This window comes from Pan troglodytes, chromosome 2 (assembly GCF_028858775.2).
Source record: "Pan troglodytes isolate AG18354 chromosome 2, NHGRI_mPanTro3-v2.0_pri, whole genome shotgun sequence".
Taxonomy (NCBI): Eukaryota; Metazoa; Chordata; class Mammalia; order Primates; family Hominidae; genus Pan; species Pan troglodytes.
In genome coordinates, this window is record NC_086015.1 from 174,025,976 (window position 1) to 174,037,455 (window position 11,480).

The 11,480-nt window shown below is 34.6% G+C and overlaps 1 long non-coding RNA gene across 3 annotated transcripts in view; it reads left to right on the forward strand.

The window, feature by feature from the left end:
• The window catches only part of LOC129143652 (uncharacterized), a 663,501-nt gene that overhangs the window by 425,732 nt on the left and 226,289 nt on the right, over window positions 1-11,480 (forward strand). The gene's annotated exons all lie outside the window — the stretch shown is intronic.

Genomic DNA, 11,480 nt, shown 5'->3' on the forward strand with positions numbered 1-11,480 from the left:
GACAGGTTTTGTTTTGTTTTGTTTTGTTGAGATGGAGTCTTGTTCTGTCACCAGGCTGGAGTGCAGTGGCAAGATCTCAGCTCACTGCAACTTCTGCCTCCAGGGTTCAAGTGATTCTCCTGCCTCAGCCTCTCAAGTAGCTGGGACTACAGGCGCACCACCATGCCAGCTAATTTTTGTATTTTTAGTAGAGACGGGGTTTCACCATGTTGGCCAGGATGGTCTCAATCTCTTGACCTCGTGATCTGCCCGCCTTGGCTTACCAAAGTGCTGGGATTACAGGTGTGAGCCACCGTGCCCGGCAGAGCTGACAGTTTTTTAAAATCATGAAAATACAGGAAAACAAGCCACCATGGATGAAAATCAACATCAAAAACCTATGAAATCAGACTCACAGAGACTTTATATGTTGGAATTATGAAATGCAGAATATAAAATAAGTATTTGTAGTATATGCAAAAACTAAAAGTATTTAGGATATGATAAGGAAGTCAGAGACAATCAAAATTGATCAGATTTTTTTTTGAAAAACAGCAAAAGGAGACCAGGCACGGTGGCTCAAGCCTGTAATCCCAGCAGTTTGGGAGGCTGAGGTAGGCAGATCACTTGAGGTTAGGAGTTCAAGACCACCCTGGCCAACATGGAGAAACCCCCGTCTCTACTAAAAATACAAAAATTAGCTGGGTGTGGTGGTGATGCCTGTAGTCTCAACTACTTGGGAAGCTGAGGCAGGAGAATCACTTGAACTGGGGAGGTGGAGGTTGCAGTGAGCTGAGATCATACCACTACACTCCAGCCTGGGCAACAGAGCAAGACTCCGCCTCAAAAAAACAACAACAACAACAACAACAAAAAAAAAACAAAAGAGAACATTTAGACATTAAAAAGAGAAAAACTGAAATTAGAAAAAGTAGATGAGTTAAACAAGAGAGTAAACAGCTGAAGAGAAATCAGTGAGTGGGAAATTACTTAGAATGCAACGTGGAAAAGCAAATAGATGTAAGGTATAAAAAACAGGTTAAGAGACCAGGATGTCAGAATAAAAGTTTTCTGGATATGTCAACCAGGAGATCCAGAAGGATGTAATAGAGACAATGGGGAAATGGCAAAATCTAGAGAGATAATGGCCGAATTTCCAGATACAGGAATCCCCAAGAGGGATAATTTTAAAGAAATGCACACCTATATACATTGTAGTGAAACTTCAAAACACAAAGACAAAGTCATTTCAAAAGCACCCAGAGAAGGAAAAGACAAAATATTTACTAAATGACTTATACTAATAGCTGACTTTCCATCTGCAACAATGGAAGCCAGAGGCAAAGGAGTATTATCTGCAGAGCACTGTGAGAAAATAACTGTCTACCTAGAGCTACAAAAAACAAAACAAAACCAAGAATACATTTCAAGAGTAAAGATGCATTGACGACATTTTTAGGCCACAAAGCTGAAAGTTTGCCATCAAGAGCTCTTCAGTAAAGGAATTCTGAAAGATATACTTTAGGAAGAAGGAAAATGACCCTAGAAAGAAGGCCTATATGTCAAAAGAAATGGTGAGCAAAGAAAATAGCAAACTTGTGAGTAAATCTAAACAACTACTAACTGTAGACAATAGTAATAATTATATCTAATTTGTGGGTTCATGGAACTTTTTTAAAAAACTCAATATCATAGGCAGATTATGTACTGTTAGTGTTGTATTTCTTCATCTTGGTGATATTTACATGGGTATGTTTACTTTGTGAAGACTCATCAAGCTGTAAATTATAATCTGTTTATTTTTTCTGTATATATGTTATAATTCAATTAATAGTAATAAGATAGGATAAACTACCACTTGCCAATATATGGCAAATTAGATAAAATGAGCAAATTCCTAGAAAAATACAATTTATCAGAATGTACACAAGAAGAAATAGAATATCTGAATAGTCCTATATCTTTTAAATAAATTGCATTTGTAATTAAAACCTTCCCACAAAAAGACCATAGGCAGATTATATACTGTTCATGTTTTAGCAGTGAATTCTACCAAACAATTGAGGAAGAAACAATGCCAGTTGTAACAATTTTATGCCAAAACTCACATTCTGCCAGTTTACCTTTTAATTCAGGGCAGGGGAGAATTTATCTACAGCTTCCTGTCCCCTGCTGATAAATGTTTGTCTTTGGCTTGTTAACTCCCTTGCATTTTTAGGTTGTAAATATATAAGTGGGTATTGGTAGGGAGGTTCCCACAGGTGTCCCATGCTTCATGTCAGAGAAGCCATGGGGTAGAAGGTGAAATATATGCGGGGAGGTGCTGTCAAGTTACGCCTGCATGAAACTGGTTGCTACTCCTTTGTTTCTTTTGATTGGACGGTTTAGTGCATTCTATATTACTACATGAGAGATTCCAGAAGAATTAAGCCTCGGTTGTCCCCAGCACATTTCTGTTTGCTTTTGTTCTTTCCAAGTTTCATTTTTCCCAGTTTCTTCTGTTACCTGAGATCACTTCCTAAATAAATCAACTACATGCAGCCAATAGGCTAAGAAACCAATTTACAAACTCTCTGGGAATATTAGAGACATTCATCAACTTTTTAATGAGGCCAGCATAACTTTGATATTAAAACCTGACAAGGACATTTTGAGAAAGGAAAATTATACCCCAGTCTCATTCATGAATATATATATATATTCTATATATATGTGTATATACACAACATACTACAGTCACAGATAAATATTTAGCAAACCATATCTAACAATATATCATTAGATTATTTACAATCATTCATAAATATATCCATAATGTAAGTATCTGTGTATTTTGAGCTATGAAAAAATGCTATGACATTTAGGCAAATAGTACTCTAAATAGAATTCTCTGTTGTGGTCCTTTTATATGTCATACATCTTGTCTTTCTGCAGCTCTGTATCTGTCCTGGGTTTGTGCATCACACAAGGTTTCTTATAGGAGCAGATGGTTCACCTTATTCTGTAGTGTTGTCTTTTGGAAGACCTCAGCTCTGCTAACAGCACAAAGGATCACACTGTAATGTAGAAAGTAGACAATGTGTGCATCTCTGAAATATACTTGTTATTAAAACTCATCTATTTTCTTTTTCATTTTCTTTTTTTCTTTTCTTTTCTTTTTTTTTTGAGATGGAGTGTCACTCTGTCAGCCAGGGTGGTTGGAGTGCAGTGGTGCAATCTCGGCTCACTGCAACTTCTGCCTCCCAGGTTCAAGTGATTCTCCTGCCTCAGCCTCCTGAGTACCTGGGATTACAGGTGTGCGCCACCATGCCCGGCTAATTTTTGTATTTTTAGTAGAGACGAAGTTTCACCATGTTGGTCAGGCTGGTCTCGAACTCCTGACCTCGTGATCCACCTGCCTCAGCCTCCCAAAGAGCTCATCTATTTTCTAGAAGCTGATTTGAAAAAAAAAAAAAAAGAGAAGTCTCTAAATTACCCTTTACCCAAACTTCCAGTCATCAAAGTTACCACTGTTTAAGTATTGTAAAAAAATATATATAGATTTTGTATGTGTAGCAAACAGCATTCTATTTGTTTCTGTGCCATGTGCTACAAAGTGGAGCGTGTTGAGCATCATGAGGCATTGCACTACCATTTCTGGGAAAATATACTTTAATGACATTGAAGTGCAAACAGTCTCATGGACGCAAACTGTGCAGCTTTGGCTAAGAATGGGCTGAAGCCCTGTGCAAACAACAATGAGATACTGAGGACAATCTTAAAAGTACTGAAGAATATTGCTTTTAAAATCCCAAAGCTATGTATAGTTCTTTGTTATATACTCATTAATGAAAGCTAAGGGGACCAGGGAAGGGAAATAGGGACTTAAGTTACTGCTGCTTGCCTTTTCTTTACTAATTGGATTCAAGAGCATTAAAAACTATGATTAAAACGTGTACGCTTGCTTCATTGCATCTTTTCTCTCAATGTGTATTTAGGAAAACCTAAGTTATTTGTTTTTATTATTTTTAACAAATTGCTGTTTCATCCAAGTAATATTTTCTAGTTGTATAGTGCCACAGGAATTCTGAACATTGATCAGTCTTTAAAATGAAAACAAGTATCTTTTTTCATTGCTTCATTTTATTACTTGTTATTTTCAGCATATTGGATGGATATTTAGATTATCCCTTTTTTCACTATTATAAACAATGTTTTGAGGAATTTTTTTTTTTTTTTTTTTTTTTGAGACGGAGTCTCGCTCTGTTGCCCAGGCTGGAGTGCAGTGGCTCAATCTCGGCTCACTGCAAGCTCCGCCTCCCAGGTTCATGCCATTCTCCTGCCTCAGCCTCCCAAGTGGCTGGGACTACAGGCATGCACCACCATGCCCAGCTAATTTTTGTATTTTTAGTAGAGATGGGGTGTCACCATGTTGGCCAGGCTGGTCTTGAACTCCTGATGACCTCAAGTGATCTGCCTGCCTTGGCCTCCCAAAGTGTTGGGGTGTGAGCCATTGCGCCCAGCCAGAACTTTCTTAATTAACAAAATTATCTTACGTGAAAAGAAATGTTCATGCAAGAAAATATAGAGAAACCAAAAATATAATGCATAAAAATATCTAAAACCCCACTTGCTCAGAAATAGCTATTAAATGCTTTGGAGATGTGCATGTCTGTAAACATGTCTGTGTGCATCTGTCTATCTACTTACATCTGTATCTATCTATTATCTATCTATCTATCTCCTTTAGATGACATAAATTTATAAAGATTGGATGGTACTATATATACTTTTTGAGTTCAAAAAATTTTATTTAGAAGTAATTTAAATGTTATAAAAGATTGTAAAAACTGTTCAAAGCACACACACACACACACCCTCCCTTCATCCAGATTTTTACTTATTTTGTCCCACTTATTTGTTCTCTGTCTCACCAACACATATACCTCTTTTATTGTGTCTAGACTTCCAACCAGTTTTGTTAAAGCCAGGTTACAGCAGAAGTCACTCATGTTTTCTTCTAGGACTTGTATAGTTTTATTGCTTTCATTTAGATCTCTGCTTCATTTGTAGTTTATTCATATGTATGTTGTATGGAATTCATCTTATTTTTCTAGTTGTCCTAAAACAATTAATGTATGTCAATCTTTGCCCAGTGATTTGCAATACTATCTTGATCATATATTAAATTTCTATGTGTATCTGGATCTATTCTGGATTTTCTATACTATTCCATTGATGTGTCTATTCACTTGCCAGTACCTCACTGTTTTGATATAGAGGCTTTGTAATATGTTTTAGTTTCTGGTAATGCTAGTCCCCACTCAGCTCTGTCTTTTCATTATTTTCCTAGTGATTCTTGCATATTCATTTTTCCATATGAACTTTATTAACAACTTGTTTAACTTCATTTAAAAAAACTTGATATTTTTATTAAGACTGTATTAAAATTATAAATTAAATTAGGTAGAACTATCATCTTACTAACTAGCTATCAACCAAGAATATGGAATTTGTTCAGGTCAACTCTGTCTCTTGAGAGTGCTTTATAGTTATCTTTGTAGAGGCTTTGAACATTTTCCTTTCATTATGTATTCTAATTGGTTATTATTTGTATATATAAAGCTATTTATTTTTGCATGTTAATTTTATTTCCTGCTACCTTGATGAATAACTTTATTGTTTGAGTTAGCTTTATCATTATCTGGGATTTTCCAGATATACTATCAGATCATCTGAAAACAGAAAATAGTCTTTTCTTTTATTCTTACAATTTTAATATGTCTGTTTCCTATTGTCCAATTGTACTGGCTAATACTTCCAAAACAATAGGTGTCAAGATATTGAGCATTGTTGTCTAGTTCTTGACCTTAGTGAGACTGCCTTTAGCATTTCTCCACCAAGGAAAAGGCTAGATTTTGGAATCTTATGCAAAGACACACACACATATATATGCACATATTTATACATATGTATACATACACATACATAGCTAATGTTAGGTGTACCATGTTAACATACATAAACATAAATTCATTTACATCAAATAAGTATTCATACATCTTCTATTTTCTAAAGAGATGTTTTAAGAATGGATCTTTACCCAAGTTTTTTTTTCAGTATGTATGCAGAACATCATATGTTTTTTCAATTTATTTATTTGTTTATTTGAAACAGTGTCTTGCTGTCTCACCCAGAGTGGAGTGCAGGCGCAATCACAGCTCACTCTAGCCTCCACCCCCTGGGCTCCAGTGATCATCCCACCTCAGCCTCCTGAGTAGCTGAGACTACCGGTGCCCTCCACCACATCTGGCTAATTTTATTTTTTTTATAGAGAAGGGGTTTCGCTATGTTGCCCAAGTTGGTCTCAAATCCTGGGCTCAAGCCATCCATCCGCTTCGGATTACAGGCATTAGCCACCATGCCCAGCCTTATTTTTTCCCTTTAGGCCTATTAATATAGAAAATGCGATGAAAAGATTTCCCAATATATTAATATATGTCCTATGATAGTGAGCTATATTAAGAGATTTTCTAATATTGAACCATTCTTACATTTCTGATAGACACTCCATGTAGACATAGTGTATTACTTTCTTCACGTGGTGTTTGAGTCTAAAAACTAGTATTATATTAGGATTTTTGCGTCAATATATTTTTTGTTATTTTTAACAGGTTTAGTATCAATGTTTGCTTCCTAAAAAGAATTTAGATTATTTTCCCTGTTCTGAAACATTGTACATAACGTTAGGACCATATAGTCTCTAAAAGTTTGGTAACATTCTCCTGTGAAACCATTTGGACCTGGTTTTGTTTGGTTGGTTTCTTTGTGGGAACAGCAACCCCAGCTTGGTTTCTTTGTGGGAACAGCAACCCCAGCTTGGTTTCTTTGTGGGACAGTTTCTTGACAACTTTCTGTAGTTCTATTAAAATTACTGTTTAAGCTTTCTATCTTTACTGAGGTCAATTTTAATAAACATATTTTCCTAAGAAACTATATCATCTAGGTTTTCAAATTTATGTGCAGAGATTTGCAGTTTTTATTTCCTCTGCATTAGTTATTCCTTGTCATTTCTCATTTTTTATATTTGTGCTTTATTAAATAATAGCTAATGATCGATCTATTTTGTTAATTTTTCAAAGAACTAGTATTTAATCTAATTTGCTATTTTTCTTACTTATTAATTTCTGCTTTTGTTATTGTTACTTCCTCCTGTGTGCTTCCTTTTGGTTTATTTTTCTAGCTGTTTGATTTACTATTTATTTATGTTGATTCTGTCATTTTTATTTATACAGATGGTAGGGCAATGAATTTTCCTGATAATACTTTTACATGGATTCTGATATATAGTATTTTCATTATCTTTCAGGAATTCCTTAATTTTTGTATTTCCCCTTTCATTGTACCCTGCATAATAGGTTTTAAATTTCTAGTTAGAAAGACCTTTTTATTTTCTAGTTTTGTTTTTAATTTCACTTGGGACTGGTAACAGTGTTTTTAATATTTCTGCTTTATAGAAGCTACTGCTATTTTCTTTGTGCTCTAAATATCCTTTTTTTTTGGTGAAAGTTCTATTTGCCTTGGAAAGAAAATCTCTAACATCAGGATGGTAATATTTGATATATATGCAAAAGATTTACCTCATTGATTTATAGCAATTAAAATGAGCTACAGTGACAGCCCCATTAAGTGAAACTCACATAATTATGAAGGAAAAATGCAGACACACTATGAGTGTTAGTTGATGAACTTCTCTTCTCCCTTAGAATCTGTCTGTTGGGGATCTGGTGGCAACCAAGGTTGCCGGGCCTTTTTGGCTTTCTTGGGCACTAGACTACAAGTCATTGTTGTCCTGGGAAGTGTCCCCAGGTGTAGCCAAAAATTATTTTAACTGGATTCAGAAAAAAATCTCTCAAATTGGACAATGGATTGATATAACCTTGTAGGTAGGTCCTTTTGAACCAATACACACCCAGTGGTTGTAACTGATATGACTGCAAGTATTGTGGGAAACAGATACTGTAAGTTCCCAGTGGACTGCATAAGTTAAACAGGCAGTATGGTTTCCAAATACGCAGTTCCACAGAAGGGCATTCTATTTGGATAGAATGTTTAATGATTTAATGATGGGGGGTGGGGGAAGGATAAGATGCAGATAAATTGTAAGAGACAAAACTCTTAATTATCCCTTTTCAGTCTTCGTTTTCCCTCCTATGCCTCCCTCTGGGTAACTGGGCTACCCAATTTGCAAATGGCAAAAAGGAGTGGGGATACAGGCTAGAAGACTTTAACTGGTACTTCTTTTACTGCCCAACTTTGCGTTGTGGATCTGGTAGATTATGGATATTTGTAATGATCATAGATACAAGGTGACAACTGCCATGGTATCTCTGGCATGGCTCACCTGTTGGGGAGCAAGAGGGATGTTCTAGAATGGTACAGTGTATAAGGAAGAAACCACTGAGCCACCTAGAAATGAACATGTCCAGTTGGTGTGGATTAGACATGGTGAGGATTGGCAAAAGGGTGAAGCGTTTGCTTCAGGGAATTATCACACCACTCATGTTGTGGAAAGGGAACAGCAACCCCAGCTTGTAGGAAAGAAACACCTCACACCCTGGGAAATCAGGGGTGAGGGAAGTAGCACTGCCCTCTCCTACATTAAATATCTCTGGAAGGACACATAGGAAGGGGATGAAGAGGGGAAAATGTCTTTAGTCTTTTGTACCTGCTGAATTTTGAACCAAGTGACTATTTTATATAGTTTAAAAAACATTAAACACTTAAAAATAAAATTGTACCTAAACCTCAAACTAAAATTTAGAAATTAATAGTCCCAGTCATAATGCGAGGGCACTACGTAAGGACCTAGAATATAAAAGTACTCAATAAAAACAAGTTAGATTTTCTTTTAAAGTGACATACACTTAAGTCATACAATTTTTGGGTATGAAATTGTTTTAAAGATGTATATGTACAAGAATAGTGCAAGCTGTTAAGTTAACTTTATTTTTATTTAATACAACTGATGAAGTTAACAGACAAATATATTTTAATGATATCACAAAGTTATAATTGTTAAGGTATTATCTATATTTAAAGGTTTTTTTAAGTCAAAGACTTAACATTTGAATTTTAACTATTTTTGAAATGTAAAATGCACAATTAGTAATACCCATACTACATATTTTAGAATTTTAAAGTTTTAGCGAAAACATATGAGTTTCTGCAGGTAAAAGCAATAGTTCTCCTGTATCTAAGAAAAAAAAATGTATTACTAAAAAAGTGCCACTGAATTTAGACAATGCTAAACTGTTTCCTTTTTGGGGAGGAAGACAAAAGTACATAACAGTATAGAACTAGTCATTTTCATTATACTAGTATAGAACTAGTAATTTGCATATTATGCTTTGTAACAAGCACAAGAGTGCTTATTTATAGTAGATATTAACCACAATAAATAACTCCTCAAAAAAGATCACAACTATGATGTGTGACAAGCTGTTCAGTCATTGCTGAAAATAGTCCAGAGTTTTTTAAAAAGTGCAATCTTGAACTAAGATAAACTCAAGTCTATCAATACCAAGAAACAGTTTTAGGGACTTCATATAAATACAATAACCTGTTTTTTTTTTTTTTTTTTTTTTTTTTTGTAAAATAGGTTTCTACCTGTTCTAAGGAGGGGAATAGTGGTAGATGGCAAAGTTTGGCAACAAGTATGTTTCTAGCAGGTGAAAGCCTGGTATGCATTGCCATAAAGTGCATCTTTTACATAAAGAAAACATGCTTATTAGATGTATACAGTACTTTTCAGGCACTTGACCTCACTTGGTAGCTAAGTTGGTGCTCAGATGTTTGTTTAATGGAAAAACATTAAATTACATATTGGCTTCAAGCCATGTTCCCATAGAACATCTGTGTTTCATAAGCTAAATCCAAATGTTCCCTGCTAAAATCAAATAATGATGCCATATACCCAATTCAGAGAAAAAATTTAATAGATTAAATAGATTGAATTGTCTCAATTTTTAAGGTTTTCCACCATAAATTTTTCTTAAATCTTTGTTGCCTGTTACTTGTCTGAATGTTAGCAGGAAAAAAAGGCTTGAAAACTATGAAATATTATGCCTAACTGACGTTAAAATGAGAGCTGCTGATCAGTACAATATACTGTTCATGGAAATATGCTTATATTTTCACTCTTACACTGCTTAAGAGCCATATTTTCTCATAGTAAATGCGTTCCTAGTTCATATTATAGAATTCAGTATGTAAACATTTCAGTGTACCCAAAAAAGCAGTATGAATTTATCTATTATCCCTAAATATGTTTGGTGAACCTCTACATCAATGCCTGGCTCCAAAACTATCTCTGGGGTCCATGCCAAAGGAATGCTTTCAGATGTATCCTAAGGATAGGATTCTAAGATGAGACTGCCAAAATCTATTCTAAAATGAAAAAAATATGGCAAGATTCCAGTATGGATGCTACTGTTTCCATTTTTTTCTTGACTATTTAGCATGTAGTTTAAGTGTGTTGACATTAAGGATTTTTTTATATGCATGTATCACAGTTATTACAATTTGGGAAAATTCTGCCAATATATTTTCAGGCAATTAGCTTTAAAATAATGAAATTTCAGCTTTTAGCACAAATAGCCCTGAGAACAATGCATTCAAATTACAGCTCAACTAGAAATGTTCGAATTGAGAAACCTTAAAGTACAAAAACAAGTTGTGGAAAGTTGTAAATTAAAAAAAAAAAAGTTACCAACAGTTGAGGCACCAACAGACTACAATACTTTTAAGAGTTGGGAGTTTGGAAAAAAGAACTAACATATAAAGCTATGTGCACACATGTGCACACACAAATTGTGTTGTAATGAAAAATTGTGTCTCCGAATTTTACAGCCTAATCATTTTATTGCAGTATCTCCTATTATAGATATCATGCTCTGATGCAGGAGAGTTTTGGTAATTAACATAAAGCGCTGGTACAGAGACTTGTATCATTAAGGGAAACAGAGTCAAGAGCTTGGTTAGCAACAGTTTCTTCAAGTGACTGAGCCCCTGGAAGGGAGCATGAAAAAAAATCATAATTATGTTTATGATGCAAATGCTAAGTCAAAGTAGCAATGATATGATCTATGTTGTAGCAAATAAGGTATAACAAAGTCTTCACAGTATAAATAAAATATTCTAAAAAGAAACAAATATTCAACCTGTTAATAAATTGGTGAAATGTATACAGATAAAAATGGCTTATCACTGTACAATGATATCAACATGACAGTCCACATTCTATACATGGTAACTCGTGATTTTTAACATTTGCTACAAAAAAGTACAACAAATATTGGGAATCAACTTTAACATTTCTGATGTCTAAAAAGAATGAAGTCACTTCTGTTCTATGTTAAAAAATACATGTTCCCTGCTTCCTTTTAATATAATTTATAAAGCTTTACTAAATATTTTGTTCTAGAGAAACATCTATTGACTTATGTGAAAATAAAGTCCCA